The sequence below is a fragment of the Psilocybe cubensis genome, chromosome 3, assembly GCF_017499595.1.
Source record: "Psilocybe cubensis strain MGC-MH-2018 chromosome 3, whole genome shotgun sequence".
In the NCBI taxonomy this organism is placed as follows: domain Eukaryota; kingdom Fungi; phylum Basidiomycota; class Agaricomycetes; order Agaricales; family Agrocybaceae; genus Psilocybe; species Psilocybe cubensis.
In genome coordinates, this window is record NC_063001.1 from 692237 (window position 1) to 700644 (window position 8408).

Sequence of the window (8408 nt, forward strand, 5' to 3'; positions counted from 1 at the left end):
TTCCAACACCTTCAATTTATCGTACAAGCAGAGGTTAGCCCCGCCCGAAGGCCAGAATGGGGCGTAACCGGTCTATCTACAGGGAAATCACTCACCGGCGAAAATCTGTCAAGGTCACGGGACAAACATCCTACCACAACGACGGGTCATACGTGTTCTTCCCGGGTTGACAATAGGCCCGCCTACGTCGTGTTAGAGGGTTCAAGGGCCCCGCGCGGGTCCACTTCAGAGGTGTCCAACAATAATCGCTAGAGCATACCCCTGCGTCAAAGCTCCCCGGACGCCATTATGTTGTGTCAGAGCATAGCGGGGTGACTCGAGGGTGCTGAACGGAAATTAGGGTGAGTCCTGCTCGCCGGGTCAAAGCAACGATGTGTCGTGTTTGTCTAACGCCATACTGGTGCTGGGTGAGGAGTAGGCTGTATCCAGTTCGGCAGACAGCAATACATCTCCAGTTGGGTGGGTGCATAGCACTGCCTCCAAAGAGGCTGGACAACATTGGATGAAGGAGGAGATGCGCGTCTTGCCGGACGGCAATACATGGATAAGAGTTGGGTAGATCCTACTCGCCGGAAGACGATATGCTGCATTGGGGCATATGTAGTCGAGACGAGCAAAGGGGAGAATTGAGCTCGCCGGACGGCGATACATAGCGTCAGCGCATAGTGGGTTAAATCCTGCTTGCCGCAAGACGATGCATCGCGTTGGAGCATCCGCTGGTTGCACATAGAGTCAAAACAAGCAAAGAGGAGGGCCCAGCTCGCCGGACGGCAATACATAGCGTCAGAGCGTAGTTGGACAAGGAGTGTGGTGGATCCTGCTCGCCGGAAGACGACGCATTGCGTTGAAGCATCCGTTGGTCGCACATGGAGTCGATACGAGTAAAGGGGAGGGTCCAGCTCGCCGGACAGCGATATATCGTGTCGGGGCATTATTTGGTGTCCTTGGGACAAGCAAAGCGGGTGGGTTTAGCTCGCCGGACGACGATATGTTGCCTCAGAGCATCTTTAGGCATGCTGGCACTAGCGAGTCGCGGGGAAGAAATACATTGCGTCGGAGTAATCTGGGTTATGGAAAACAGTTAAGCACATGTCTAGCACTCTGAACAGCAATACACTTACCAATACCATGGCCCTTTATTCTCAAGGCGAGTATCGATGCATAGCTTCAAGGCGAAACTGATACAAAGTCAGTACATGTTTTCAACACTATATCCAATGTCACATACCTCTTGGTTACCGCGCATTCCTTTACCAGCATTCGTCGGACACCCGAATCTCAAATTTGATTCTGCACACATTGTCAGTACTATATAAGTCTTTGAAGGTATAAAACTTACAAGGTTGAAACCAGATTACGTAGCCCGAGAGCCCAAGGTTGATACTAGAGCATGGCATAGGCAGAGTGCGATGCCAAGGAGGGTGCATGACGATGAGGAACGTCCACGACGAGGAGGGTGCACAACAATGGGTGCATGACGAGGAGGGTACGCAAAAAGAAAGGTGTGCAACGAGGGAGGTAACGACGAGGACGGGTACACGTCGACGTACATCCAGCATTAGGGCATAATGCACGGCTGGGTTTCATGAAATTCCAGTCCCTCTTTATACTCTTTTTTTCCAAGTTTTCAAGGTCACGTTGTAATTTTGCTGGCACATCACCTCATTTCTGTAGCTTCATCAATTAGACTAGTCTTCGCTTCACTCCAACTTCGTTTACGAAGTGTAAAATTTATTTTATGGAATGCCATAATTTGACTCTTAGGAGTCCGGGAATATGAGTGATTCCACTTCCCTGTTTGCTCTCCAACTTGAATTCCAAGGCAGAAGATCCTGCTACAAATGTCCGAAAACTGTCCACATCCACAAATTACATTCCATGCTCGAGCACTGGAACAGCCGCTTTCCATCCTCGTAAACTCGTATCATTGTGCTAGACCCGGAGATCCACTTACGCGTAGAAGGCCGTAGTTTTGTTGAACGTTGCTTCACAACATTACGTGCATTTACATCCAACATAACGTCCTGTACCGCTGGCACAACACGCGCATAATGCACATTCAGCATTCAGGTATCCTGAATGCGACGCGACACATCTCATCCCGAGCAAAAAGACCCTGAACGCGAGCACCCCTAAACGCGAATTGGTTTCGGATAACAAAGTCAGCTGAACTTGACGCGACGCGTCGGACGCGTGTCAGGGCAGAGCTGAGCTGTTTAATCTAATGACGCACATTTTCGTAACAAGCGCTGCTTCCTTTGAAACCCGCTTTTGGAATAGTCGCGCTAGCGCCCGATCCGTGTCATCGCGATTCCGGATTCACGATCCTTGATTCAAGCCTAATTTTAAATCTGGGCAGACCAACATCCAGGCCCACATTTACATAAATGCTTGCTGGAGAGCTTTCTACTACGTCTGGGGGTCATTTTTGATGTAGCGACTGTAATTGAAGGTGTTTTCATGGGAGTTAAATATAACTCTGGCTTGTTTTCAATGTAAATATAACTAAATCTCGAGGTATACTCTACAGACATTGTTTGTGGGCATACCGGTAAGTCAGGTTGCATCCGCATACTCGCTGACTATCTGTAGCACTGTATAGATTTGATATACGCGCTCAGATAAATATTCAGTACACTCTGCGGCCGAAAATCCGTCTCGGAAACGGATACTTAAATAACTCGTGCAGGGGTTCCTTGAGCCCCTGTTCCGCTCTTGAACGCAAATTTCAAGTCTATGTCAGGATTTTAGCTCAATGAGGCTAGTGCCTCGGCTGCTCGGAGCCATCACAATGTTCAGCGGAGACTCTGAAGTTTCGGAGGATTGAGAAAAATACAGTGACGTGGCATTCGAATTCACGGTAGTTTGACCTCCATAAGGCGTCTGTGAGTTGAATAGTGTACCATAGAGTGTGAATAGAAGACAATATGATAAAATCCACTTGTAACTAACAGAATAAATTGAAATCTCTTGTGAATTTTCAAGTACTCGTCCTAAAATCGACTGCAAGCAATTTCATCCGCAGAATATAGATTACAACAAGCCCACAGGCAGGGTATGGTGTACCAGTACTGATATATTACCTAGAATAGTCCAAAATCACTCACAGGAAGCAATGACATTTGTTTGACATATAAACCAATGACATTCTCCTCCTCCCCCGATACGTCAATTTACGTCGTTTCAGTCGTTTCCATTCCATCCGTACCTTATTATAGATTAGCCTAGCACCCTTCGGCTCGCGAATAACGTTGTGAATCGGTCCTCTAGAGCCCAGAAGAACGTAGTTGATTGGATACAGTGCAGGCGGGTAATAACAACGTGGCATGCGTACCGCGGCCGTTTGCTGCATACTCGCCATTTGAGGCGGTTTGGCGGATGCGTATAGGTGTAGTAATGCGTGGTTGAAGAGATGATGCGCCGTGGTGCAAGGAAAAATCGACAATTTGGAGTTATTCACGTCGAGCCGTGAAATGGTGTAAATCGCGCATTCCCGCAGTTTGAAGAGGTGTAGGGGGGATTTTGTGAGCTGAGGGGTTGGAATAGTATGAAATTTAAGTGATGAGTAGTGAAATTTGAGTGCTGAAACCTTGAGAAAAGTTACACATTTCAAAAAATATTAAGCGCCCGAATAGACATCACACTGAATTGCGTGAATACAGCAATTCCAAAGGCATTCCTCAGGTATCTCTGTATAGCAGCAGAACCCCTAATCACTCACATCGTGCATCCCATGTCAACAATCCCAAAAAATTCAACAAAATTTTCAACTCACGTACATACCAACATCCTCCCCCTCCCCCGATTCGCGAATACAGCCCATTTCGAACGCCTCCCTTTCTTCCTGGTCTTTTCCGGCACTAACGGGGACCTGCTCGGCTAGGCTAGGCTGCCGTCACCCGACCTAGAAGGACGGAAATGAAAGCAACCACTGACGGTCTTCAGCTGAATACACAAATGCAATGATACGTACCGTACAATTCTGCGCGTTTTCCGCGTATTCCTGGCATTTAGGGTGTTTTAATACGTTACCTATGGTGTTATGCTGGTGTCTGGGCGTCGGATCGAAGGTTGAAAAGTCGTAAGGTTTGTCTGGTTTCGTATTGCAAGTGTGCTCATGGAGCCGAATGCCCTCATTGTTGGAATAACGGGTTTACATGGTTTTTCAATGTCAGGTAGCCCCTGAGTGATATGATAGATGCTCTTCAGTATGTGAGTATGTCTGCGAGACTTGTTGAGCTCGGAGCACGATGGAAAAGGGTGTACTGCGTATCAACTCCAAATAAGCGCCGAGAACGTGCATATCTACATACAGTGCAAAACAACACTACACACACCTCTAGAAAGATGACAGGGGTAATAATACCTCTCAGCTCTACCCCTCCAAACCATCCACCCCGCGGAACCATCGAAACAGCTGAACCAATCACATCCGAATCTGCACCTCCTCTCCCAAATCCGCATTCCACCCCATTCCAACCGCATTTCTTTTCTTCCGGCTTCGGAATCTCACCACCTCGGCTACTCAGAGTCATAACGGCAGATCAGAAGAAGACAGCGGCGTTCAATTTGTCGCTGTGCAGAAGACGAGTTTTACGGGTGTTGACTACAGAGCAAGTGTCCGCACTCCGGGAGAGCTAGAATGTGTCGTTTGTGTGATTATGGGTAGAATACGTATGGGTGGTGAATTGAATGTACGTACTGGTTTCCCCGAGTCGTGAAGCATTTGAAAATTGTGGAAGATTTGGTGCTAAAGTTTTGTTATTCGTCGTTCAGGCAATTTTGAGGAAATGGAGTGTATCATGAATCCAGTACTTGTATTGTCCTGGTTTGCGTCTTCAAGCATTGTAAATCTTTATTCTTTATTGAGTTGAATATAATTCTCTCTTGAGCGCAATGCATCGACATCAGCTCAAACAAACAAATGTACGAAATCATATTTCACAATACAACACACCCACCCAAAGTTTCACTCACTGCAAACGGAGAAACCACATCCAATCTACAATCTCGACACACACGGACGATCGGACCACAACTCGCGTAACCCAAATCCGAACCCGCACTAACAAGCGACACCGAAAAAAAAAAAGAATCTGTATATTTCATTATTCGGTCTACTTACGACATGTAACAGGCGTACTAGTAACAGCCCCACGCGGGTATATAAAGACCACGCACCTTGCTGGCCTTTCTTCATCCCCTCACCGCCTACTCTCCTCTGCCTCTTCAGCTCTCCTCTTCTTTTCTCTTCGGGCTTGGATGGCGCGTTCTGGCAGACGGTGAGCCTTCTAGTTCGTTCTCGACGGCGCTGACGTTGTGCACTATATAGGCATTGGTGAGTGATATTGACACGACGCCGAGGCGATTCTGACGCGTTTCTCATAGGCCCGCGCACCACGATGAAAACACCCCTCCTAACCTTGCCCGTAAAGGTGAGTTGCACCCACCCAACGATGCGCTGCTACTCACTTTGCTTCTCGCTGCACAGAAAAGTAAGGATTTCCGTGAGTCGGGGCCCCTATGACACGCAGAGCGCTGACAACGCACCTTGACAGAATGGCCTCTCGATCCATCCACCTGACGGCGTGGGCTGGTTGATACCGTGAAGGTTGCTGGAAAGGTCCTAGACGGTGTGGACACGATAACGACGGTAAGTAGTAGGGCAATAACTAACAGATGCTTTACTGACCCACCTTGAAATTAGATTCCCCGCCCGCCTCTGTCACTGCAAGTTGGATCCATTGGACTATGAGGGGACATAACATGCCCCCCAAATCCCGCTCCACGGTGAGTGTCGAGAGCGACTGAAAGTGCTTGCTGATTAATCCGACGCTTGCTGGGGTAGACGACCCTACGCGGGTATAAAGACCACGGGTGTTGCTGGCATTCTTCATCTTTGGGCTTGGATGACGTGTTCGGGCAGACGGTGAGCTTTGTAGTCGACAGCGCTGACGTTGAGCACACCAGAGCCACCGTTTGAGGCGACGGTGAGTAACATGCACACGATGCCAATGTGATTCTGACGCATTCCTCGTAGAAGTGCTATAGGTGCGTTGGTCACCGCAGAACGCTGACAACATACCTCGACAGAACACCACCTAGCCTGTCCCGCTCTGCCCAGACCAGCCAACACCGCTTCTCGCTACACAGACAAGGCATTGCCTACAGAATTTCTGTGAGTCGGGGCCCCTGATACGTAGAAAGCTGACGAAATACCTTGACAGAATGTCTTCTTGATCCATCCCGCTCCTCTCCCTGGCATAACGATTGACGGCGTGAAAAAAAAGAAGTTTAGATGCGTAACGAACTGCAGAGTACTGACCGTGCCGATTACTCCATCCCACACTCTCCTTGTATCCTTTCCCTCTCCGCATTGCCCCATACCACCAATGACCGCGCGCAGCGACACTGTCTTGACGGCCGTCCAGAATGCATGCAGCTGAGGGGAGAGAGGTAAGCACAATCCCTCGCGGTCAAAAGAATTGTCAACTTACTGACCGGTGATACAAGCTGTTGAAAATTGACATGGCCTGCCCACACCATCGATGACCTGCGCTGTGTGCTGGATAGCGCGCAGTGACGCTGTCTTGACGGCCGCCCAGAATGCACACAGCTGAGGGAAAGCGGTAAGCACGGTCCCTTGAGGTTGAAAGAGTTGTCTACTGACCTGTGACACAAATCGACCCCCTAGGTCCATGGATAGCGAGCAAAGACTCTTGACCGCAAGGTAAGCCGTCGATATAATAACCCAACCAACCTATTGACGCACCAATTGACCTCTAGTCGGGCACGACTGTATGCGCGAGCCTTGTTCTTTGAGGCGCAAGGAACCTTGGGTGTTGGTTAAAGGTATGCCCGCTCAGTTTGTCTGCGAAACTGTCTTGAATGGCGGGCTGAATGCTGCATGCACTGTGGCTTGACGGGGGTGGAAAGACTCTGCAAGGGTGCTGTCACTGGCTTGGGCATCCATCGCTTGTCCCATGACGGCGGCGTGTCGACGTTGGGATCAACGTTGTTTAGTGATGAGTCTGCGTGCTGCCACATTCCCCTATACGGACATGCGGCCTCAAGCTGAGATCCAACAACTGAGAAAGTCAAATATAAAAAGACGGACAATAACGTACCTCAGTTTCCCCTAGATGCTCACAAATATCAAGGTAGGCGAAGATCGGGGTGTGTGAGTGAGAAGACGAAGCGGGTAATATAGGTGCTGTGGGGATGAGGCGGAGAGTGCAACATGTGTCGCCTCCTTCATCTTCCAACGGAAAGGACTTGAGCGCAAGGTGCACGGCGTGACGGTGGTCAAGGAGCTCATCAAAAACGAAGGCCGACTGCCTTCTTCAAGGGGCTGACGCCAAAGGTATGCCAGTGTCCTACTTAGTTGCAATTCGCCGCATGCACCGCATCGACACAACGTCTAGTGATTACTTGCTAAAACAGGTATACATACATCTCGTAGTGTAGAGTATGATTCAGGAGCACATGCACAGCTGGTGGGGATAGATAGGGTAGGTAGGTTACTATAGGTGTAGTAGTAGTATGTCGGCTGTACACACATGAAAAAAGGTATAAGTGTTAACGTGAATGTGAATCTGGGAAAACAAGGTCATAAAGATGGGAGAAAATTAAATATAGGAAATGTGCGGTCGGGTGTGCGTGCACACTATGCAGCAGAGGAGAACACAACAGGCAGAAGGTAGAGGTGGATGATAACGAGGTGAACATGCCGAAGAAGAAGAAAAAGAGGAGAACAATGCAGAGGGGGGAAAATCGAGAACGAAATCGAAGGAAGACGAAACGAGAATCAAATCAGAACGGCTCGAAATCCAAAATCCAGTTCCGATTCCAATAGTTTTCTACAACAACTCTACTCTACAAAGATCTTCTACTTTTTACAAATTCGTCTTCGACACGTCAACGCGTCGTCGACGATCACCCGCGTACCGCGCCACCTGCTCTGCAGTGGTCACTCGTCCTCGCACGCACGCGTGCAAGTGCACAAATCAAGCACGACCGGTGAGTCTTTCTACTACATCAAAACAAAAAAAAGCAGAAACGGGGGAAAGAAATAGAAAACAAAAGGAGAAAGCGGGAACTGGACTGAACGATATACACGAGGGGCTTGGTGGTGGTGGTGGTAGCAACAGACAGCATCGAGCGCCAGGCGGTGTAGGGATGGACAGAAGGGATCCTCCGAGCATGCATGCACGCGCGTGTGCTCTCCTCCCTCTCATCCTCCGAGGTGTGATGTTGGCCCGCAAGAAGTGAATAGGTGCGTATGTGGGTGGAAATCAACTCCGGGTATCGGTTACTGAACTAGATGGGAAGGGAGGGAAGGGGGGGAGGAGACTTGGACAGACATGTATGGCATGCAGGGAGGCACGACGGAAGGGGAGGGGGGGCGC